The sequence below is a fragment of the Suricata suricatta genome, chromosome 6 (genome assembly GCF_006229205.1).
Source record: "Suricata suricatta isolate VVHF042 chromosome 6, meerkat_22Aug2017_6uvM2_HiC, whole genome shotgun sequence".
NCBI classification, from domain to species: domain Eukaryota; kingdom Metazoa; phylum Chordata; class Mammalia; order Carnivora; family Herpestidae; genus Suricata; species Suricata suricatta.
Genome location: NC_043705.1, coordinates 38403924 through 38429874, shown reverse-complemented (window position 1 = coordinate 38429874; position 25951 = coordinate 38403924). Strand labels below are relative to the sequence as shown.

General features: G+C 39.4%; 1 long non-coding RNA gene across 1 annotated transcript in view; it reads left to right on the top strand.

The window, feature by feature from the left end:
- Window positions 1-24513, top strand: part of LOC115294394 — a 91413-nt gene extending 66900 nt beyond the window's left edge. Inside the window, exons 5-6 of the long non-coding RNA XR_003909858.1 lie at window positions 20253-20363; window positions 24377-24513. This is a non-coding gene — a long non-coding RNA (uncharacterized LOC115294394). The remainder of the gene's footprint in view (window positions 1-20252; window positions 20364-24376) is intronic.
- Window positions 24514-25951: the final 1438 nt, after the last annotated feature.

Sequence of the window (25951 nt, the reverse complement as noted above, 5' to 3'; positions counted from 1 at the left end):
TAAAATATAAAGATGACAGACAGTTATTAGTCTATCATCAAGATCTAAAATGTATTTTCTTGGGGCACCTGGGTGGCTCAGTTAAGCATTTGACTTCAGCTCAGGTCATGATCTCATGGTTCATGGGTTCAAGCCCCACTTCAGGCTCTGTGCTGACATCTCAGAGCCTGGAGCCTACTTTGGATTCTGTGTCTCCCTGTCACTGTCCCTTCCCTGATTGTGCTCTCTCAAAAATAAGTTTAAAAATTGTTTAAAAAATTAAGGTATATTTTCTTCCAGCCCCAGTAGTGAACTCACCTGGGGTTGTTATCAAGATGGCAGTTTGAGGCCATGAAAGAGAGAAAAGAGTGATCCATACAACCACTGGACCTGACCCTTGACTGTCATGGTCCAACCAATGAGTTTTCATGTAAATCCCATAACCCTTTTATGCAGTGACTTTAACTGTGGTTTGTCAGTAGAGATTAAATTGTGGAACCACTAGCTGCATCACCAAATTTAGTCAAAGCACTTGTAGTGACCTTTCTTTCTGATTCAGCAGTACTGAATTTTATTTTGTTTTTCCCAATTAAACAAAAATGTCTCAACCGTGACTAGAAAAGGAGAGAGAAGGGAAAATCAGCCACTGAACCTTTCCAATATCTACACAAACCTCATCTTTTCAGATTATATACATAGTTTGTGATATATAATAGTATATATATTGTTTGTAAATCAGTAACATATCATTCTCTGTGGCCTGTTTTTCCTGGAAGAAAAAAAACGTTTTGGCAGGTCATATTTTTTTTGGACTTAAAAGTAGCCTTAAGAACAATAATATGTGTGTGTGTGTGTGTGTGTGCGTGCGTGTGTATAGCAATAATACATATAATATGTGTGTTATACATATTAAATGTTATATATGTTTTATATATAACAACAATAATATATATTTCTGTGTAAGTAGCTGTGTGTATGCATTAACACCTGAGGACTCAGAGGAGGAAATGATGGAAAAGAAAGCATTTGTTTCAGAAGTGATCAAAAATGCCTTCTCTCTTTATCCTGTATTGAGGTTTGGTTCCTGGCACTTCCCTCAACTATGACAAATTCTGATGGCTCAAGCTTTAAAAATTGATTCCACTTCAGACTTTTACTTTCCTTGTGTTGCACATCTGTTTCTCCTGTCCGTCTTTCTTCTATCTGGTGCTAATTCCTATGTTGCAGCTTGACAGTCAGTACATCAGGAAGAATAAAAAGAGTTATACTTTTGAAGCTCTGCTGCCTAGCTAGTCTGCAGAAGCCAGGCTGGCGGCATGTTCTCTAGACATCACTCATAAAACAGGATTGTCTTACCATGAAAGGAAACTAGCAAAGATTAGGTTTGCCTAGAATTAGCCAACAGGTTCATGGAGTTTCTGTGTGGTTTATTTATTTTTTTATTTAGGTAAAGTTCATATAATTACCACTTGAATTTTAACCATCTATAAGTGCTTGATACAGGGCTTTTAGTACATTCGTAGTACTGTACAACCAACACCACTATCTAGTTCCAGAATTTTTTTATCATTCCATAAGGAAACTCTAAGCCTCTTAAGCTCTAACTCCCCATTTCACCTTCTCCCAGCCCCCGGCAATCTGCTTTCTCTATGGACTTGCCTATTCTATATATTTCCATATAAATGAAGTTATAAAATATGTGGCCCTTTGGCTTCTTTCATTTCTCATAATGTTTTCAAGGTGAATTCATGTTGTGACATATAGTGGCTCTTCATTCCTTTTCATGGCTGTATAATATTGCATTATATGGATATACCACATTTTGTTTATCCATTCCTAAACTGATGGACATTTGGGCTGTTTAGACATTTTGAGTACTGTGACTGCTGCTGCTGTGAACATTCATGTACAAGTTTCTATTTGACTATCTGTTTTCATTTCCTTTGTATATATGCCTAGCAGTAGGATTGTTGTATCCTATGGTGATTCTATGTTTAACTCTCTGAGGAACCTCCACACTGTTTTCAATAGCAGCTGCACTTGTTTACATTCCTATAAGCAATGTATGAGGTTTCCATTTTCTCTACATCCTTGCCAGCACTTTGCTAGTGTCCAATTTTCTTATTATAGCCATCCTACTGGATGTAAAGTGGTATTTTATTGTGCTTTTGATGTGCATTTCTCTAGTGATTAACAATGTTAAAATGTTTTCATGGGCTTATTTACCATGTGTATATCTTCTTTGGAGAAATGTCTAATCAAACCCTTTTTTCAATTTTTAAATGGAGTTTAAATGGAGTTGTTGAGTTGTAAGAGCTCTTTATATATTCCAGATACTAGACCCTTATCAAATATATGATTTGCAAACCTTTTCTCCTTTTCTTTGGGTTGTCTTTTCACTTTTCACTTTCTGGACAGTATCCCTTGATACTTCTGTGTGAGTTTTACCAAGCTGGCCTCCTGTGAAATGCAAAGGAATATCAGTCAGTCAGTGTCAGTCTCTCTCATGCCTTTGTCCCCTTTCACTTTTCTTCATTCACTTTGAGTTTTTTCTCTTATACTATACTCTCCAAGGACCAGAAAAAAAATGTTTTCTGATAAATTCATTTACACGGGGGCATAAATGACTGTTAAGGCCTAATGACTTACTCTCCCACCAAAGTTGTAATCCTCTCAGTAGTTGAAAAGAAAGCAAAGGAATTCATGAAATGTCAGACATTGATGAACACAGTGTGCTGAGATCATGAGTCACCTTTCTGTTGCTTCTGAAATCACACTAAGTTAATACTGCCAGTTCCACTTAAAATAAAGATTCTAGTCCTAGGTCTGAGGTTTTTACAAAGCCAATCATGCTCTCTGTGAAACTCTTTACTAAGCCTGTGGGGCTTTTCTGGGCAGCCCTGTGCCAAGCACATTAGTAATTAAGTGTCAGCATATTCTGTTCTTAAATAGTCTGTGGTTCAGATGCTTTTAGAAAGTAGATCCTTTCCTTGAGGCTTACCTATTGGACTTCTAAGATCACGTCTGAGTTCCCATTCTTATATATCTTCAGAACATCATGAACTCTACTAAACATGGTTACATTTTCTTATTCCCAAATCATATTGTCCTGGCGTTGAAATGAATCTATAACCTCTGAGCCTTCTATGACTGTTTGGGCACCCACTGGGTCTTCTCCATCATTCTCTGGATGTGAGTCTTCATTTTAGCATCATAGACGCTCTTGACAACTCTAATAATTATGCTTGGAGACAAAACCTAAATTACCCTAATCAGCCTGCTCTGGGGCTGGCAGGTATGTGGTGCTGTCACAGCGAGTTGGTGATATACAATCTGCCATGAATAGAGATTTTTTTCAGCTGCTCTGGCAGGCCACCTGCTGTCTGTGCCCTACTTCCTGCCAGGAAGCTCTGTGACCTTCAGTGGCCAATGCCAAGTGATTAGAAAACTGGTAGCATTTGTGCCAGGACCTTGGTCTCTGTGGGTTTTGTTTGCTGCAACAGAGAATCAGGAAGTTCCAGAAAAGAACTGCAGAGAAGTTGTTCTTATCCAAAGATACAGGGTAAGGATTCTGCCTATATGAAGGTAGTGAGAAGTAGCACAGGGTGAATATTTCCTTTCCCAGAACTGTTTGAGTAAAATTTGGCCAACAAATCTCTCAAAATACACAAGTATCTTTGAGCTGTTCATGCATTCAGCAATGAGAACAGAGACAGGAAAATCTAATTAGATAAATCTAAAAGTTAGAAACCAGACCACCTAAACAATGAATAATTGGAAATAGAAATTTTTAAAAATACCACTCCAAAAATATGAAAAAATAGGGATAAGTCTGACAAAATATGTGCAAAAGCTGAGCAATAAAAACTAAATAAAAATAAAAATTGAAATAAATTAAAGAATACTGAAATAAATGGAGAGATATATCATGTTCATGAATCAGATGATGCAGTATTGTAAAGATGTCAATTCTCTGTAAAATGATCTCAGGATTCAAAGCAATCCTAATAAAAATCCCAGTGGACTTCTTTGTAGAAATTAATGAGTTAATTCTAAAATTCTTATGAAAGTGCAAAGGACCTAGAATAACCAAAGCAACTTTGAAAAAGAACAAAGTTGGAGTGCTAATGCTACCTGATTTCAAAACTTAGAAGGTTATGGTATGAAGATATTTTGGTAGTGGTTTAAAGATAGATCAATAGCAGAGAATAAAGTCTAGAAATAGACCCACTCATTTATGCACACCCAATTTTCAACAAAGATACAGAGACAATTCACTGGAGAAAGTGTAGTTTTTGTCAACGAAAAAGTGCTGGGATAATTGAATACCTGGGTGCAAAGATGCAAAAGTTAACTCAAATGGATCATGGACTTAAAGGTTAAACCTATAAGAGTACAAAACTCCTAGTAGAAAACATAGGAAAAAAGTTTATGATCTTGTGTTAGGCAAAGATTTCTTGGATATGATACCAAAGATCTGATAAATAAAAGCAAACACTGCTGACTTAAACTTCATAAAAATTAAAACTTGTACTCTATGGATATCATTAACAGAATGATCAGATTAGACACAAAGTGGGAGAAAATATTTAAAGTATGTGTCTTATAAAGGATTTGGATCAATACATGTAAACTCTCACACTCAATAATAAGAAAATAAACAATTGCAAAATGCACAAAAGATTTGAATAGATGATGAAGTCCAAAACATTAAAAAAGAATACCATTATCACAATCAGTCTTAAGAAAGAGCACACCCACACTTGACCCTTTCGTACCATTGTCTAGAACAGCTTCAGCATGAATAGCAACAAGCAGCTCTGGTTTGGGAAGAGTTTCCACCCGATCCATTGTTTTACCTTAAGGTTCTCAACCTTTCCAAAGAAGATACAAAGATACAAATAAGCACATGGAAAAATGTTCAACATTATTAGTCATTAGGAAATGCAAATTAAAACCACAGTGAGATACTACTCTAGACTTATAAGAATAGCTAAAATTAATAAGACTGACCATACCAAATGTTGATGAGAAGGTGGAAGAACTGAAATTTTCATACATTATTGGCTAGAATGTAATTTGGTACTTTGGCACTTTCTTAAAATGCTAAAAAATACTGAAAGATATTTCCATACCCACATTCAGAGAAGCACTATTCACAGTAGCCAAAAGCAGAAGCAACCCAAATGTCCGTGGACAGATGAATAGATAACCAAAGTGTGGTCTATATATCCAATGGAATATTACTTAGCCTTAAAAGGGAAGAGAGTCCTGGCACATGCTACAACATGAAAAAAACTTGAGGACATGGTGCTTAGTGAGATAAGCCAGTCACAAAGAGACAAATACTGCATGATTTTGCTTATATGAGGTATCTAAAATAGTCAAATTCATAGAAACAGAAAGTGGAATGGTGGTTACCAGGGGTTGGAGAGAGGGGGAAAGGGAGTTATCTAATGGATATAGAGTTTGAGATTTACAAGATGAAATTCTGGAGATCTGTTTCACAACATGTGAGTATACTTCACACTGCTAAACTTTGCACTTAAAAATGGTTAGGATGGTAAATTTTATGTTATATCTATAATAAGAAAAAATGACAAAAAAATTAAATATTCTTACTCTAGGATATAGTCATTCAACTCCTAGTATTTACTCATGAGAAATGAGAGCACTTGTCCATAAAAAACTTATATAAAAAAGTGCATGGCAGCCTTATTTGCACCAGCTAGAAGCCAGAAACAACCCGAGTATCTGTGAAGAGATGGATGGATACACAACTTGTGCTATAAACCTAACAGTTTATTTTTGGACTCTCAGTTCTCTTCCATTGGTTTATGCATGTGTCCTTATGCTAGTACCACACTGTCTTGATTATTGTAGCTTTGTACTTAAGTTTTAAAATCAGGAAACGTGAGGGGCCTCTGGGTGACTCAGTGGATTAAGTGTCTGACTTTGGGTTAAGCGTCTGACTTTAGCTCAGGTCATGATCTCATGGTTCCGTGAGTTCAAACCCCACGTTGGGCTGTCTGCTGTCAGTGCTGAGCCTGCTTCAGATCCTTTGTCTCCCTCTCACTCTGCCCTCCCCTGCTTGTGTGTTTGCACCTGGGTGTGCGTGTGTGCTCTCTCTCACTCTCACTCTGTCTGAGAAATAAATAAAAACATAAAAAATAAAATTAGGAAATTTGAATCCTCCAAACTCATTCTTCTTTTTCAAGATTTCACCTCTTCTGAAATTACATTAAATCAACATATGTCTATATATCACCAAAGATGGAAATCCAGCAGTCTCTCAAAGAAACTTCTCTAAATATTGAACATGTCCTTTCCCATTTGATCATTTTACTAATACAAGCCATTTTCTTTTTTCCTTTGTTCCTAAACTCTGGGTAATCCTTTTCATAAACTTAAAGAACTTTCCTAAATAGACTTTTATCTATTATGTTTGACATTATTTATCTTCAATTACTTTTGTATTTCATTAAAAACCTACCCTTTTACTTAGTTACTTTGGGTTTCCTTTGGAATCTTGCCACAATAGATCCAGAAAGAAGATGGTAGTATATGGCTCTGAAGCCCACTCTCAGCATTTATTCTTTGTTGCTGTGTTGCCTTCATTTGAGACCCTTGAAGATATGGATCCTGTGGGAAGAGCTATAGCAAATCCAGATCAGATCCTATTATATTACTAAAAAACATCCAAGAATGCCAAATTTATGTGGGCCAATTCTGGCATTGCACTGGCTTGCTTTGGCTTCCTAGAGAACCCTCTTGCTAGCTTTGGACCTTGAAAGTTGTTGGCCTGCAAAAGGGAATGCTGAAACAAAGAGACCTGTACACATGGAGACACTCCTTTAACAAAACCTTGAGTGTCCCTCCTCCATGAGGCCTGTGTCCCTTACTCTCTGTTCTGTGCCAACAAAGAACTCAGGACAAAGCAGTGTGCCTGACCAAGAAGCTAGAGGGACAGAGAGGCAAGACCACAGGAAAGGACTGAAAGGGGCTTCAAGGACAGAAAGTAAGCCCCATAAAGCAAATCTTCTTCCCTGCCTCTGCTATGTTGAATTCCAACCCAAGCCAAGAAGCAACTGTGCAGAAGTGGGAGGGCTTATTGTTGGCTGGAGTCACCCAAAATAAAAGATTCTAGAATGCTAATGTGCAAGGAGGGATGATGAACTCCAAACATTTAAAAGGAGGCCCATTATCAGGGATAGTGTCAAGAAAGAATACACCCACACTCAGCCCTTTAGTACCATTGTCTAGAGCAGCTGCAGTAGGAGCAGTGACAACAAGCAGCTCTGACTTTGGGAGGGATTCCACCCAATCCATTGTTTCACCTAAAAGGTCTCTAGCCTTCCTACCCCAGAATCTCACTGTTATGTACTCATTCTTACTCTCTGCTTTGAGGAGGGGAACTACAGCACAGGAAATGGCTGACAGCTTCACTGGGGAAAAGCTTACTCAGAGCTCTCTAAAATATGTGATCTTTTCTTTCCCTGAAGCAGTTTACCTGCCAGGCTTCTGTGGTCCCACCACAGTACCATCTGCAATCCCTGTATTCACCTAAGGGGGCAGGTTGTCTCTATTCTGGATCACTTGGCCCTGAGCAAAACTCATAAGACATTTGATTTTAGTGCCTGCCCTGCTGCCCGGATATATCCCCCCTTTTAGGGCCTCAGTTTCCTCAGTGAAGAGGTTGGTTGTTAAGTTCTTTGCATATCATGTGTTCTATTACATTCGGAAAGTGGTTGGCTTGGTATCTAGTGCCAACTATTGACTGCTCCTACCAGAGCTTTCTCCACCTCAGCTGTTCAGACAAAGACCTTGAGGCCATCCTTGATTCTTTTTTCTTTCTCTCTCACACCCTTGTCTAATCCAGCTGCTGATGCTTTCATCTCATTATCATCTCTCACCTGCAATATTGCGCCAGCTTCACCATCGGTCTTTCTACCACTGCCCCCTTTGGTCAGTTTTCAACTTTGCATACACAGTGATCCCATTACGGTCATATCATATCACTCCTCCACTTAAAACCCACGGAGGCCCCCAATTTCACTCAGAGTAGAAGCCGAACACCTTCCAGAGCTTTTAAGACTCCTGGCTTAGGGCTTTGCACTTGCTGTTTTCTGCCTCTACACTTCATGCCAAATGTCCACACAACTCACTCCCTCAACTCCCTTGGGATTTTACTCAGCTGTCACCTTCTCACTTGGGCCTATGCTTAGCAACCCTACTGAAAATGGCAAGGCCCCCTACCTTCCCTATCCCTTTTCCCTGCTGTACATCCTCCGTGGTACTGTCACACCACGTGTTGTTTGTTTTCTGCCTACCTCGGTTAGAATGTTTGATCAATGAGAAGAGAAATTTTTGTTTGTTAGTTTGGTTTTTTATATTTTTAGGGTTTTTTTAAATATTTATTTTTGTGAGAGGGGGAGAGAGAGAGAGCAGAGGATGAATGGGGGAGGGAAAGAAGGTTTGGGGAAGAAACAATCTGAAGCAGGCCTCAGGCTCTGTGCTGATAGCTCAGAGCCTGATGTGGGGCTTGAACTCACCAACCATGAGATCATGACCTGAACTGAAGTCCAGACACTTAACCAGCTGAGCCACCCAGGTGCCCTGGTTGGTTGTTTTCTTTGTTGTTGTTGTTGTTCTTGCTATATCCCTAATGCTTAGAACATAGTCTGACATTTGGAAGGCTCTGAGAGCTGTCTACCTAGATGAATGAAATGAAGAATAGAAAGTTCTTTCTTGCCAGGAAATACAGAGGTATCGAGGAGTATATGCTTTCCTTCCCTCATTACTCAGTTTCCTTCCCTTCTTAGCTTACATTTTCTGCTTATTTCTTAAACCTGATATTTCTTGGAAGTGGCATGAAGAGGGACCACATTCCAGTGGCAGTCAGCAGGGCCATTTCTTAGACTAGATGTTTACCTCATTTCCTAACACTGCATTTCTTTAGTGGCACATCCACTTCAGCCTCTCTTCTGTGTCTTGAGCATGTTTGTATGGCTAGCATTCTTAGCTCATGTTAGTACTTGCCTGTTTGAGAAGACAAAATTGAGATTTGGGATTCAGTAATTTGAAAGTCATGACAAATACCCAAATGAATCCATCCAAAACTAAGCTTCCAATCCTCCTTAGTTTTGGACTAAGGATCTAAAACATCTTTTAAACTTTCAAGGAGAGTTAAATTTATGTGCAAGTGCCTATGAGGAATGAAAAAAAAAATGGTCTTCATGATGAAATTTGAGGTTGACTTAGATGTAATTTCTCTCTCAATTACTTCCTCAGTCACTTATTCATTTATTCACTCAATATCCATGTGGCATGGTCTTTTCATGGAGTAACTGTCAAAGAAACAAAGTTATGAACTAAAACTAAACTTAAAAATCATCTTTAGGGGCACCTGGGTGGCTCAGTCTGTTGAGTGTCCAACTTCAGCTCAGGTCACGATCTCACAGTTTGTGAGTTTGAGCCCCGCGTCGGGCTCTGTGCTGACAGCCTGGAGTCTGGAGCCTGCTTTGGATACTGTGTCTCCCTCTCTCTACACACCCTCTCATGCTCTGTCTCTCTGTGTCTCTCAAAAATAAATAACCATTAAAACATTTTTTTTAAATCATCTTGAATTTTGATTAGAGAAATGGACCCAGAAGATCCATGAAGCACACCATTCCCCCGGCTTCCCTGTCTTGCTCCTAGGGAAGGGGCCACTCACCTGGAAAATGACTTCTTCTTTCTCTCACATTGGGATTTCCTGGTGAACAAAATTCCCCATTTCACAAAGAGAGACAGTGAACCTGTATTTGCAGGTAGCTCAGAATGCCTGTGAAAATATGAAGAAAATTATGCTCGTTACCACCTGAGGCTATTTTTTTTTAAGTACTGCTATCTATACCCATCCTAGATAATCAGATTTAATTGATCCAGGGTAGGCCTTGTAAGAAATAGTTTTTAGGAGCACCCCCAGGTGGTTCTAATGCATAGCTAAGGTTAAGAATGGATGGCCTAAACAAAAACTATAACCTAGTTTATTTGTTAGGCCACTGAAGTGCGGTGATTTTTTAATACTTTTATTTTGGGGGGAGAGCACAATTTGGGGAGGGGTAAAGGGAAGGGGAAAGAGGATCTGAAGTAGTCTCTGAGCTGACAGGCTGACAGCAGTGAGCCCGATGTGGGGCCCAAACCTACAAACCACAAGATCATGACCTGAGCCGAAGTCAGACACTCAACCCACTGAGCCAGCCAGGCACCCCTGAAGTGCAATGATTTTAAATTGAGATTGAAGCAGTAATGAACTAGATGAAGTGAAATGTAGAAAGGTGTGATGGTAGAAAACATGCTAGTGTGGAAGTCCTGGTTTTAGAAAGCCAAGAGCAGCCTCTACAGCCATTTTAAGCTGTTCTTCAGGGTGAAGGAGTTATGCCCAAAAGAACATTAGCTTCCTGATTTCCCACAAAGCCATACAGGAAATCAGCTAAAGAAAACCCACCATCATACAGAGCCGGCACTGCCATGAGACTAATTGGGTATGTGGATAATAAAAGGAATAGGTCTTTTCACTTTCCTGAGTAAATACAGATTAAGTTTGCAATTTTTGCACACATAACTGCTATATTTGGGATTAATGCCTCAGGACCATACCTCATGACTCCTCAAAAGGAGTGCTGATAATATAATTCCACATTGACTTTATAGGTTTTTCAGAGACAAAGCTGGGGACGAATGCTGGGGACAGCACACTGAAACTATCTCATTAAAAATGTGTTCATCTGAAGGGCACCTGGGTGGTTCAGTTGGTTAAGTGTCCAACTTTGGCTCAGGTCATGATCTCACAGTTTGTGAGTTTGAGCCCCGCGTTGGGCTCTGTGTTGACAGCTTGGAGCCTGGAGCCTGCTTTGGATTCTGTGTCTCATTCTCTCTCTGCCCCTTCCCTGCTTGTGTTCTCTTACAAATAAATGTAAAAGAAAAAAATTTTAATGTGTTCATTCTGAATAGTTATCCAATTTGGTGAGAAAAGAGATAGAAAATGTCATGTTAATAACGAAAATCCAGAATTTGAATCTCGTATTACTAAAAGCTACAGGAAAGAATGACCTTTTATTATATTTTTCCCCATCTTCTGAGAAGCAGGGATTATATCTCAATAATCATTTTAACTCTGACAGCCTCTGAACATATTTTGTATATCTTCATCTTTTGTCTTTGTCTTCCATTTGCTAATGGTTTAGGAGAATTAATGAACCAGGGGATAAGCAGGTTTTGTTTCTGAGCATAAAAGCTTTATGGTCTTGCCAAAGGATTTTTTTTCTACACTATATATTTCCCTCTTTTGCTAATGACAAAAAAAGAGGCTTGCAGAAATATTTGTCTTCTCATATACCTTATGCTAGTCATGAGGGAAATAGGAATTAGAATGACCTTAAATCCTTACCCCATATTGACTTTACTTTAGCCACTCATGGTATCAGGGGACAGGGGAGAGGGAGAGGGAAGTTGCTAAAATAATGTGAACTTGGGGTAGACTTTCCATTGTAAACATCTTTTGAATTTCTTCTTCACTCCGAAATGAATTATTTGAAATAAATCACTGTTAGAGCAATTTTTTTTTAATTCTAGCAGGCCAAAGAAAAGAGACTTATTTTCATTAAAAATTTTTTTTTAATGTTTATTTATTTTTGAGACACAGAACGTGAGCAGGGGAAGGGCAGAAATAGAAGGAGACAGAATCTGAAGCAGGCTCCAGGCTCTGAGCTGTCAGAACAGAGCCTACATGGGGCTCAAACTCAGGAACTGCATGATTATGACCTGAGTCGAAGTTGGCCACTTAGTGCTCACTTCGGCAGCACATATACGAAGTTGGCCACTTAACCAACTGAGCCACCAAGGTGCCCCAACAGATTTATTTTCAACTTGAAGCAAAATTTTGGGTTATAAACCAACCTTTGACACCACGTCTTTGAATTGCATATAGTCAATATAGTATATATATATTCAACTCATATAATCAATATATTTTAAAGAAGCTCCCCTTTGTATATACTTATATATAAACATTAACTTCTAATTAGTTGCTTTGAGGAAGAAATGGGATATTGGAAAATGGGGCCATTTTCACTGGAAAATATTTGCAAAGTAACTTCACATTGGAAGTAGTAGAGAAAGTGATTTTCTTTTACTTTGTAAAAATTTGGGTACCTGTTATGAAACAGATACAAGGCTAGAGCTTGAAAATATGGATTAAGACATGATACCTGGCCTTGAAGAGCTTTTACCTGCACTGGACCTTGGACCATGGCTAGGAGCTAGCCAGAAGGAAGGAAGAAAGAGTGTTCCAGATAAGGGAAGTATCATTTTCAAGGATGCAGAAATGTGAAAAACTCTAGAAAGTTCCAAGGATCAGAAGATCTTCAGAGTAATTGGGATACTTGATTCATGTAGGAAAAGATAGAAGTCAAGTCTAAGATGATGGATTGGGAGGTAGCAGAGGGTAGTGTTTGACAGCACAGAGTCTGGCCTGAGGTTAACCCCTGGCTTCTTCATTGAGCAGCTGCTTACTCTCTGAACCATTTTTTCCTCATATGTAAAATAAGGAGGATAATAATAACTCATGGATGCTGAGAATAGTGCCTGGCATGATTTGCCAAATTAAGGCAACAGTTTATCCTGAGGTGACAAGGGCTAATGCTAAAATGATGTCAGTGTGAAGGAAAGGAAAGGCCAATTGCAAGAGATGTTTCTCAGGTATATTTGAAAGGCTTGCCAAATGATTGGATCGGAGTGAGTGAGGAATAGAACAGGAAGGAAGAGGTCAAGAATGGCAATCATGCTTTTAACTTAAGAAGCCCTAGATGGTGGGGTCTTTGATCAAGATCAGAATTGGGGTGCCTGGGTGGCTCACAGTTAAAAGTAACTCAATTTTAGCTCAGGTCATGATCTCACAGTTTGTGGGTTCAGGCCCCACATTGGGCTCTGTACTGATAGTGTGGAACCTGCTTGGAATTCTCTCCCTCTCTCTCTGCCCCTTCCCTGTTAGGGCGCTCGCTCTCTCTCTCTCTCTCTCTCTCTCTCAAAAGTAAATAAAAGCATTAACATTTTTTTAAAATATCAGAATATAGGAGGTGAAGATCTATTTGTGTCATATTATGTTTAAGCTTCCCACATAACAACCAGGCAGAGGCCTCTGTCAGGAAATTAGTAAAAAAAAGAGTATGGAATTTGGGAAATAATAAAAAATAATGGATTTGACACTTCTCAGTAAAGAAATGTTCATTGAAGTCAAAAAGGAACTTTAAAGTGAGACTGTGTAGAGCAGGTTTTCTTGGCTTTGGTGCTGTTAACATTTTGGGATGGATAATTCTTTGTAATGTTGGGAGGTGGAGGGGCTATCCTATACGTTCTAGGATGTGGAGAAACATCCCTGGCCTCCACCCACTAGATGCCAATGGCTCTTTCCCCCTTTGTAAACAAACAAGGATGTCTCCAGATCTCACCAAAAGCCATGTCTCATTCCCAAGGTAGGAAAGGTGGTAGAGATTGGCCCTTGTTGAGAACCTCAAGTGTAGAGTATTGATGGTGGAGGAGGAAACTTCAGCAAATTACATACATGCTGAGCCCAAGTTTCTGAATACATTACTTGCAAATAATTATAGCAGGGTCACAGATGTTGTTGTAAGAAGCATCATAAAGCAGTCAAGTGCTGAGCAAATGATACTTATTCTGATGAGCTGAAGTTTAAAAATTGACGTGTGTTATAGGTGAAATAGTGGGATTTTTGAGAACCCTTCTTGTTAGAAGAGTGCTTTTGGTCACTACAAAGGTTTTTTATCCATCTTCTCTAGAGTCAGTAGTTACCCCTCACCTCGCACGCAAATGCTCAATTTCAGATGGCAAAGCCAAGGTCCCAAAGCCTAGACTGCTTTTATTCAAGGCTGCACTGGCTGTTCATCTGGATGAAGTATTTTAAGTCCCTCTTGTATTCTCAGTTTCTCAATTTCTCTGCTCTTCCTCTATCCCCAAAAGGAGAAATTGATGCCAATGTCAGACAACATGTTTGTGGCTGTTCATGAGTCTTGGTTGTCAAAGTTGCTGACCAAGGGATTTGTGATAATATATATCTTTGTGTTACTAGGAAACATTTTTTAAGAGGCAAACAAAAACAAAGTCAGCCCCTGGGTCCTAGTTTTCAACAGCAGTAAATAATTCCCTGTATTCTCTTTCACACTAGGTCCTTTTCCACATACAGTAGAAGAAGCTATATCTCAAAGGAAGTGCCTAAGCACCAAATGGCTCCTATAAATCAAGGAGCTAGCTGTAGAAAATGGCATAATCTCTGTCTAGAAACTATTCCTTACAGCCTCTTGCTTTGGGGAGTAATCATTCATGAAACTTCTCATTTTAAGTGTTTCTCCTCTTCGATGTACCTGAGAGTTGTTGGTCTTTCTCGGTGTGTTTTTTTGTTTTTATTTTTCTCTCCCCACTCCTCAACCAAATAATCTCAAGAAGCCAAGATTTACTGCCTGGAACCGAGAGTCACTATTCACTCAGCCAACAAAATCTGGTCTCTAGCTAAAGTTAAAGGCAACTGCCTGTGAGTGCCTCAACCTGCTGAACCTGCGAAGGCCCCACCTCCCACACCGCTGGCCATCGCATGGAAAATTCCTGGGCACAGAAAGGTCAGCCTAGGGACAAGAAATCAGCCAGCCATGCTCCTCTGGGCACAGGGACTTTGGCATCTGGCCAACCACTGTCATTAAAAGTGGGGGCTTTTATGTTAGTTTTTCTTAAGTTCATGTTTCGGGCAGCTTTTTATTATGATGTGATTTTTTTTTCCCCAAGGCCAGGCCTCCACCCTCACATCTTTGGTGGAATGTGTTAATAATTTGCTGTAGGGAGATGAAAGCCTCTTTGATACAAGTAGAATAAACACACGGAAGACTGCTCAAAGGTCTAATTTCCACAATAGGAGCCCAGTCTGGGGACTGAGAGTTGGATAGAGAGAATGGTCTCATTTCTGAGTCACTTGTCTCCTACAGTGTCCCTCCTTTGCCTCTGGAGCTCTTTCCTGACTTGTCCAGCTTTGGACAATGCCCACATGTACTCTGGGACTCTCCAGACAGTTGGCAACTGACACAGGCCATCACTAACTATTGTGGTAAATCCCTATACAAGTCCTAAAACAGATTGTAAAGGCAGTTTCCTTCTGAATAGGGTTACTTTGTGTGAGCCGAGGATCTAAGTGCTAAATTAAGACTTGCTTCATGAAATCATAACATAGTAGAGTAGAAAAGACATCACTGAGTCTAATCTCTTCATTTTATAGATGAGGATGTGAATGCTCAGGGAGGTCTTGTCGAAAATCATGCAGATCTTCCACATCCCAGTGTAGATTGTCCCACAGTCGGGACTGTGCTGTTATATTCACCTGATCCCCAAAGACTGGAAGAAGTCAAAACAAACAAATAAACACAGAAATGCTTTTCAAGGTTTCTCTGACTGCTTCTTTCTGTGATAGTCCCCATTTTGAGACACCTCTCGCTCCACCAAACTCTAGATACCACCTCACGAGCCCATGAACTCTCTAGAGTCTCACTCCATTGCTTGGTCTCAGTGCTTTGTATGCTAGGAGTATCTTACCCACAGTTCTCCAAAGCCTTCAATCTGTACTCTCAAGGACTTGCTTTCCAAACCCAAAGGAATTATCAAACAGGCATCCCAGCAGACAGGAAGTCAATGTACTACCTGTCTAAGACCCCAGACAGTTCATAAAAATTCTTCTCCATTCATAGAAATTCATTTGAACATCCTGAAGCCAGCCTGGAGAAGACTCGAACATGGCTGTGGTTAGTATTTCTTGGTGACCTTGGTATTTGAGGCCCTTTCAAGTTTTGTTTTGATATTCGTTCATTGGTAGGTTTGAATACTTCACAGGAGTTGGTTTCAGGGCAACTCATGGTCTGGTGGAGAGTCCCAGTTAAGGTATCCAAAGGCCAGATTCAGGGAGGTGCTCTCAACTGTATTTGACCTTATAAAGCTATGTAACTTCCCTGTGTTCTGCCTTTCTAACTCTAAACTGTGGATAAAACCTTCTCTAATCAGTTTCTCCAGATTGCTATGAATATAATTAAACAATAGATATTAAAGTAGTTCTTTAAGTAAATGGATGGAAAAGTCTTATTATTTATGGTAGTACATTTTTCACCAAATAATCTTATGTATTTATAAATAATGAATAAATAATCCTACTTATAAGTGGCTATTTCATTAATGACAGTCTCCTATGTTAAGCTTCACTCCATGCAGCATGCATTCATGTGTTTTCCTACATTATTATGATGAATTTTCTATGTAAAGGTTTGCAAGATTTTTTTTTGAGGCACCCGAATATCCCAGTTTTAGCTACTTTGATCCAACGGTTATTCTATCATTTTTTTCCCAAAACTTGAAACATGACAGTAATTCTCTTCTCATCCAAAATTTCTAGCTTTGATCTTCACTATCTTAACACTCAAATTACATAAATTTTTTTTTATCATCAAAGTCATAAGATGTGTTTTGGCCCAGACACCTCAAGAGATTGAGTTCACTTCAGTTTCTCTGTCAGATTTTTCCTTTGTAGCAATTTCCCTGAGTATCCTGAGGCCACATTCCTCAGACATGTCCTCCTTCTCAATGGCTATCCTCCTAATTCCTCTCTCACTATAGTATGCACGTAGTCCTTTCTATAACACACAGTTCAAGATTATTTGAGAAAAATCCTGGATAGTGGCCAGTTGTATAATTCCTTATGGCTTCATTTCATCTCAAGGACGGCATTTAATTTGTTTTTAAATTGATATTTTTTCCAAAATTGAAATGTCCCTGAGAAAAATTAGCAGTACTTTTAATCCCCTGGGAACTAGTGACATCTTGTCCCTTAATACTTGGCAGCCATGACAGTTTGAAACTTACACCTAAAACTTTTTACCAAAATCAACTCAGTGGCCATTTATGTTTAAAAAAATATTAATACTTCTTATTCTGTCCCTAAATCATACTCTCGCTGCATGTGCTTTGAGAGTAAACTCCCTTCCTTCCTCAGTTTACCCCCATGGAGAAATGACCCTCTGAGGTTTCAGAGCCTCAGAAACCTAGGGTGCCTGGATGCCAAATAGGGCAGGAAGAACAAAAGGAAATCACCAGAAGGGCACCAGAAAGAGAGGTAGGTAGCTTCTCTTAACCCAGCTGTGGAGTTTTCTTTAAATTACTAGAACCAGCCACTTTTATGTGTGTTCCACCTCTACCTACAGCTGTCTCTTCCAAGCTGCTAAGCAAAAATGTGTCTGACTTCTAAATCCAACTTAGTGAACCTCAAGCTACAAATTAGTTTGTAGTTAATTAGTGATCTCCCACAGAAACAAAGAAATCCCACTAACCTCCAAAGAGGTTGTGTGAATTCTTTCTTGCTTTGTAGCTTGCTTAAAAGAGACAAAGCATTCTTTAAAATGTTAACAAGATCCAGCCTTGAGGATTTACAACTGTTTACCCAGCACTGTTGCTCCCACTGCTAGTAATATCTTGTCACTTGCCCAAGTCCTGCCCTTGTCTCATCCTCCCCTGGCCTGATACAAAATGAGAACCCCAATATGATGATCATAATAATGGTTCCTTTGTGTTTATATCATTGATTTTCACCCAGAGCTCCTTCAGCACATAAACTAACAAAGCCAGGAGTCCACATTTGCTGACATCTGTTTCAGCCTGCTGTGCTTCTGGAACGTGGCACATAGTCTTGTTAATTCATATCAGGCTGATGATAGAACACATTTTCCATGTGTGGCATTGCAGGAGTTAAGTGATTAGTCTGAGACCAGAGAAAGAATAAATTGTAGCAGAATTCACCCTGTTTCACAATAGGCTCTGTCTGTGGAGTTATCTTCAGGAGTCACCCTCTGTTAAGCACTAGATAAATTGTGTTGATACTCATTATTAATTGATAACTGGCTGGGACTTTCCACTACGAGAAAATGGCAAAACAATAAGCATTCCTTTGACCTGTGCTTTTCTTCTGAATCAAATTAACTCTGGGGCCAACCTTTGAGGCAGTCAAGTGCCTTCATTTGTTCAATATGATCTTTTTTTTTAAACTTTATTTATTTATTTTGAGATAGAGAGAGCACACAAATGGGAAAGGGGCAGAGAGAAGGGGAAAGAGAGAATCCCCAGGGAGAGAATCTCTGAAAGCACAGAGCCTAACACAGGGATGGATCCCATGATCCCAGGATCATGATCTGAGCCAAAATCAAGAGTCAGAAGCCCAACTGAATCCCAATATGAATTTATTAAATGTCTGCTTCATATAGAATCTTATATTTTGGAAAACAAAAAGTATCTTCGTGTAAGAAACTGGGTTGTGTCACCCAGAGAAAAGATCCATACATGGAAATTACATTTCCAGGCAGTATACAATTAAATGCCAAAGCTAGTCACTCACTTAATGGGTGTTGTGGGGTCTCCAAGAGAGAAAAGTAAATGGGAGCCAAAGAGGTCTGGGAAAATTCACGGAAGAGTGGATACATTGCTGGGATTTGATGAATGATTAAGACTTGCACAGTAAGCTTGGGAGCAGACCAGTATTCTAGGCAGGAAGCACTACTAAACATACCATGTGTTGACAAGAGCCTAAATAATATTTTGATAAGGTGGAAAAGAATAAACAGAGCCTAGTAGTGGGTAGCCTGGCTGCTTTGGTCTGTGATCCTGTCTCTCTCACATTGGTTGGGGCCTGGACCTGACTCTCTGAAGTGGGACCAGACTCTCCTCAGCAAGCATTGTCTACTGACCCAGCATCTCCTGAGTCTCTGTAGCATCTTTTATCCAAACCTAGCCTCTGCTCCATCAACCTTAATTCCACCACAGAGGTCCCCAGAAGGCTCACAGACTTTTCACACAGAAACAGAGGCACAAAATCACAGGGCCTCCACTGCCTGAACACTGTCCTACAGACTGGTTTAGTGGCAGCTGGAAATTCAGTTTCTTCCTGGGATCCTAAGAAAGTGGGAGCCAGCCTTCTTGGCCATCCATGTTCCCTCTACCTATTCAAATACCTTCTAGGCCACCAAGGTCTTTTTAACTGTATCTTCTTTGGTCCCCATCCCCTATCAAGAGCAAGATTCTAACATGTGGCCACTGTATCCCATAACCAACCCTTACACCATAAAAGAGCAAACCCTGGCCTTACTGTCCTAGAAGAATGATTTTTTTCTTCCCTGTGGAAAAAGCCAGTAGGGTTTCCAAATCCTGATTTCTTAACGGAAAGATTTAAATTTATTTTCTTGAAAGTCTATTCTCAAGACAATAGCCTTAAAAATAGGTCCTAGTTTGAACACCAGAAGCTGACTAGTTTCTAGGCTTTTATAACTGAAAAAGCCTACTTTTAAAACTCCAACTCTTCCCATTTCCCCACTCCTCCATTTTGACTCCCATACAAAGATATCCTCAGTGTTTGAGCATGCCTGTGGTCAAAGAGAGAAGGTAATGAAGTCTACAAGCAAGAATAGCCCAAAAGCACATTCATATTTTCCAAAGTTTTAAATGGCATATGGAAGGAAAGTTAACAATACTTCTTAAACTAATCCCGCCCCAGTGAATTTTAGAGACATTGAAACTTGGTCCACATAGTCACCCAAAACACCTAAGTGTTTGTTCTCTGTAACATGAAAGCTACATAGGAAATTATGCAAGCCATTTGGAAAGAACATGTTCCTTCTGCAGAATGGGCCCTTTCCTTTCCAGATCTAACTTTTGCTTTTGGGCAACTTGTTTATGCTCCAAAATATCTTCGGTATCAGGAGCACAATAGCCATCAAGACTTATTTTTAGAAAGAACACCCCCACCCTATATTCTAAGACTCTTTTCATTCTGCTTTACCAAGAGATCTTATCTATTATACATCTAATCTGTTCATGGACTACACAAACACCTGATTCAAAGCCTTTCAGCAATTACTGGTCTAGTGATGACCACAATCTATAGATAATTTTAATGAATCATGAATGAGTCTCTGAATTATGCAGGCCTCTATGTAAAATTCAGTTTAGACTAACCAACTGCCATGGGCTGAATTGTGTTTCCTGCAAAATTCACATGTTGAAGCCCTAACTCCCAATGTGACTATAATTGGAGATAGAGAGTTTAGGAGGTGATTAAAGTTAAATGAGGTCATGAGGGTAGGGTCCTAACCTGTTAGGATTGGTAGCCTTATAAGGCTCTCTTCCTTTCTTTCACATGCACCAAGGAAAGGCCCTGTGAGAACATGGTGACAAGGCAGTCATCTACCAGCCAGGAAGAAAGCCCGCACCCGCAGCCAAACCCTGCTGGAACCTTGATTTTGAACCTTCCAGCTTCTGTGAGTAGATAAATTTCTGTTGCTTAAGCCATTCATCCTGTGGTATTTTGTGGCAGCCAAGCAGACTAATAGACTGATCAACATGCAGGGTAAGAAAGTTTTGCTCACCATCATCTTCAAAGATAGTCTTGAACACCATTAGAGTCGTGTGTGTGTGTAGAGAAGATATTTTATTTTGCTCTGGATTATGCTTCTGGATTTGTGAACCTGTTTACGGAGAGTAAACTTTCAGTGATTTCTGCATGTTGTTTTTGACTGGTTGGCAAAACACAGCAGTTTTTTGAACAGACCTGGGGAATACATATGAGCCTTGTGTGAAGTGTTGTACACAGGTTTTGTGCAAATGATCTCTATGAACTTAGATAGTTTGGGTTAAAACATAAGGAATACTGTGGGTTAGTCTTACATAGGATGTTGACAATAGAGAAACTTACTTATTTTAAAAAGAAAGAGATAACAATTGAGGCAATTGGAAAGGGAGTTCCCCTTTCTTGTTTTTAGTTTTAAAAAAGCATGTGTATGTTGTACACTTAGTGTAAACTATTACCTTTACTTTAGCTGCTTTACTTCTAGTAAGCCTCCCAACAACCTGTGGAAGCAGCTATTCTGGTGCCTTTGCCACTGTCTGATCTCATGATCAGGCAAGTCCTTTCAGGTTCCACACCTGGACAATGGGGACAGTATTAATACCTTTATCTAGTGTGGTTGTGAGGATTATATAAGATAGTATCTGAAAGTCCATAGAACAATATCTGGTATGGAATAGAGGCTCAAGCAATAGTAGACTTGTTAGCATTATCATTATTATTATTTTTACTATAATGGTGATTTTATAGTTATGAAAGCTAAGTCTCTGAGCAGTCAAGGATCCTCTGCCTAAGATCACATAGCTAGTAATAAGTGACAGATCCAAGATTCAAATCCAGATCCATCTGATGTCAAAGCCCCTGTTCTACATTGCCTACCACATTACCCTGTCTTCAGCCATCTTGCCATGGGCACCATGCTCTTACAAACACAGAGCTGAATACTTAGTTGACTAGAATGCCTATCTTATTCAGGAGAACAGTCCTAGCTTATTGGAAAAGAGCTTGACCTTTCTTTTCAAAGGTCAGCAGCTTGGGTCACTGCCTTAGACCAAAAGCGCAGAGCTGCCTTAATCTTCTTCTGTCTCAATTACAGCCTCCCTTCTCCTCACCCCACCTCCGGGATGCTGATAAATCAAAGAAATAGCAACAAATGGAAAGCCCAAATAAACATTTCTTTAAGGATCATATGAGAGGGGATTTTTCTTTTCCATTAAATATTTGATAACAACATCTTAGACAAGCTTTTTGATGTTACTTTCCCATATTTTGGACTGGATGAAAGTGTATGACTCATGGAAATGACCATGGGAGGAAAGCAAATGAGTCACCTTGCCCAGCCCATCTGGCTCTTTCCTCTAATCTGCCCCTGGGAGCAGCATCCCCAAGGGCCAACCCAGCCAGCATTCAGCAGTGGGGGCTGGATAGAACAGGGATTCCTTCAGGAGACACTGGAATCTCAGAAAAATGAGTGAGTGAGTCAGGGAAAGTGAAACTTCAGAGCCTGAAGGAGTTACCCTGAAGCTTTTCCAAAAAATATTTAGTGCTATCAGCTCAGAGGTTTCTTGTCCATGTTTCATCACTTCTAACTCCCCAGGTATCCCCCACCCACCCACCCATGACGGAACACTCTCTCCTCAGTGCTGTGCACACTTCAAAGAGTTGCCGTCCATGGTACCCTCCTCCCCTTTCGAGCAAGTTCAAGGCACATCGATTTGTGTATCTTTCCAACAGATAAATCTCTGTTCCCTTTACTGTTTTTATTGCTCCGTTGGAATCTGTCCAGCATGTATCCTTCTGGTACCAAAATGCCCTGGTTAAGCCCACGCTCTGGCCTCGGTTTCTGGGAGTTGGAGGGAGAATTGCTACATCCTTCAGCCCACTTTGCCTCAGGTCTTTTGAGACGTCCTCCTTTTAGTCATCTAGTCAGTGAACCACAGTTAAGCTGCGGTCCATTTCTGTGCAACCTGAGTCTCTCTGTATGCTGTTTCTCTATATTCACTCCTTGGTTTTCTCAGTTCACACTTTGATGCCTGGGGGCCTTGAACTTGAATTCCTGCAGCCTTAATTATTTAGCTTATGGACTTTGGGCAAGTTGATCAATCTGTCTGAGCCTCAGTTTCCTCATCTGAAGCAAGAAGATAATAATTCTCATTTTCTAGCATTGTGTGAGTATTTATAGCTGAGTGAGTTGGGATCATGCTGGTTGTCTTCATTGGGCCTCTTGCAGTCCACATCATCCAATAACCTCTGAACTGAAAAACAATAGAAAGGTTGCCTTTGCATGCATAAGTCAATTCACCAGGAACATTAAAATACCCTCAGGTGACTTTTAAAAATAACACTTTAATCTCTGCTCAGTTAAGAAAAAAGCAAACAAAAGATAAAGTTCTCCATATAATGCCGTGCTTTCATTTTGTGTTCATTGGCCTTAGGTATGTTTAAATATATTTTTTTCACCTGTCCAGGTTGTTAAGAGATAATTTCTGTGCAGATAATTTGTTTGACTTTAAGTTTGATAATCTATTTCTTCCTTTCTAGAATGACATACAGACTCCTAACACTCAATTCTTAGATATCTGTGCAGAGTTCTTCAAAGAAACAAAGCAGTTGTAACTGTCATTTAAAATTCACCCAACAGCCTCTCTTTCAATGTTGATTAATATGCAAAATGTCAATTGTTGAACAATTTCAAGTTCAACTAAAAGAGGCACAAAGGAGCTGCATAGGGATCTACCTTTTATTTAAGATGGATTTTTTTATATAGCTACACCAAATCTACCCTACCTCACTCCCCTCCCTCGAATAGCCAATAATCAACAGCCATGAAGTAGGTTATGTTTTTGTAAACTGTTCTGCTATCGAACTGAGGACCATCCTGTTGTTTGAGGCCTGCTTTTCTGTAAAGAGCTCTTAGTCCATAAAAAGGATTTTAAGATTGCAAACCCAGCAAGAATGAATCCTAAGAAGAAATAGGAAACCAAAGTTTTCATATTCAACAAACAGGGTTCCTGATAGATTATCATTCCTATTTAGAATGTGAATTATGACTAAACTAGTGATTAAGCTAAAAATAAAACATGTATCTTAATTCTTTCATAATTGGCATATGACTTCTATTGAGAAAGGGAGTTTCACAAAGAGTTGGCTAGTAGTTTTCACTGTGATTAAATCATAATCTAACAACTGCAGACCAAAATCAATCTTTTGAAGTCACTTGTTATTAGCATATAAAAGACAAGACATAAAATACAGAAAGACTAAATCATTATGGAGACCAGAGATTTCAAGTGCTACTTCATTCCAGCCATTTAATGTCAAGTGGGAAAGCAGGTACAGAAGATCTGTAAGATCTTCTGAGTTTTGGAGAGAACCCAAAAATAATAGATTTTTTTTTAATGTGAACTCTGCTCATATTCAAAATTTTAAAGCAATTTGAATTTTTTTAACATTTATTTTTAGAGACAGAGACAGAGCTTGAGTGGGGGAGGAGTAGAGAGAGAGAGAGACAGACAGAATCTGAAGCAGGCTCTAGGTTCTGGGCTGTTAGCACAGACCCTGACACAGGGCTCGAACTCACGGACTGCAGGATCATGACCTGAGCTGAAGTCACACACTTAACTGACTGAGCTACTCAGGTGCCCCTAAAGCAATTTGAAGTTTTGAAGCACTCACTGCAAAACCAAAGGAACCACAACTGGGACAACATTCAGCTTCCCTGATGCTAATATGTGATCTTTATTTTAATAATATGGCAGCCACTAGCTGGATGATCACCAAACTTGTTTCCTCTTCTTTCTGAGCACACAGCTAAATTATATTTCTCAGTCTCCCTTATAGTTTACCCAAAAGAATGTGGGTGGAAGCAGTGGCCATCCCTACCAGGCTCTACCCTCTACTTCCTCCCTCTCCTTTCTTTTCTGCCAGCCCCAAACAGAGAATCCAGAAGGGCCCCAGGGTCCTGGAAGATGGTGTGATCTCCACATGTGAGGAGCCCAGATGCCTTCTTGGAGGAGACCTTCCTTCCCCGCTCCTCCACCTCCAAGAGACTTACATTATACTGTGAAAGCAAGAAATAAACATTTTTAAAGCCCTTGAGATATTGGAGTTTTTACAACATTTAGCGGATCTTAATTAATATAGTTTAAGAATTTCTCCATCGCATGTCAATAAGAGGGGTTCGTTAACTAAATTTGATTTTTAAGCCCTGAAACTTCAAAAATTATGAAATACTGAAATAGTACATGAAGAAATAATGCTAATATTTTAAGTCCACTTTGGTTTTTTTTGAGGTCACAAATGGGAGTATGTTTTCATAACTAAACTGTGTTCATGAAGAAGCCTTACCATTAGAGACAATAAGCCTTGCTGTATAAAATGCTCTAAAGACAAAGACAGGGTGAGTTAGAGAGGACTGCATTCCACAACCACATCCTCAAGTCCTTTTCTCCTTCAGATTATCTTTCACATTTTTGGCTGACCTAAAATCCCATCACTTCTTGAATAGCATGAATAGCTGTGTGTTGAGTAGAAATTAGAGAGAGTGCTTCCTCCCCCTTCCTCCTACATGTAGTTTTTCTGTATCCACCTACAAAACTCCTATTTTTAACATTCACCCCAGAGAGAAATACTAGTGCATTAGAATGTTTTAACTATTCCTATTCTAAATCATTTCTTCTTTTGGAAACTTAAATAATTTCTAAATCAGTAAAGAATGCACACATAGCAAATAGGGAAAATATTGCAGGATGTAGATTTATGACCCCTCTGCTTCATTCTCAGAATGAAGAATTACATTCCCAACATTGCACAAGTTCATAGGAATATAGTAAAATGAAAAAAAAAGTAGCAAAGTAGCCTTTGTAATAATGATAGACATTTTCAAGTGAATTAATATACTGGCTATGTACATGTATCTACATAAAATATTTACAGAATCAGAAAATAAAGTTTAAAACTCAGTAGTGATGTAGTCTTGTGATTAGATTGGGCACCAAATGGGATATTAAGAGAGTAGTATAGACCAGTAATAATCTTCTTATAATCACCGTAAGTCAGATCTTTGGTAGACTATCACTTCCAGTTGTGGTTCATAGTGCAGAAGTGCAGTATACTTGTTGAAAATTTAGAGGAAAACCCCATATCTGGTTAAGAGAATGATAACAAGATGTGCCTGTAGAAAGTAAATTTAAGCCAACAGTTTCCAAGTATATGAATGGCTTTGCTTCCTTTCTTTGGAGAGAGGGAAAAACAAGAAAAGATGTATACAGAAGATATACAGATGGACAACAGACACAGGAAAAAATTCTCACCATAACTATCAGGGAAATGCACATCAAAACCACTGTGAGGTAGCAGCTCACACTTGTCAGATGTGACCCAAAGATGACAAAGATCAGAGAAAAAGCATGTGACCAAACAGAAATTGAGTATCTTATACATAATTTTGTCCTGTTAGATTGATAAGCCAAGCTCTGTAAGTCAGACAGTTGTGGATTTCAT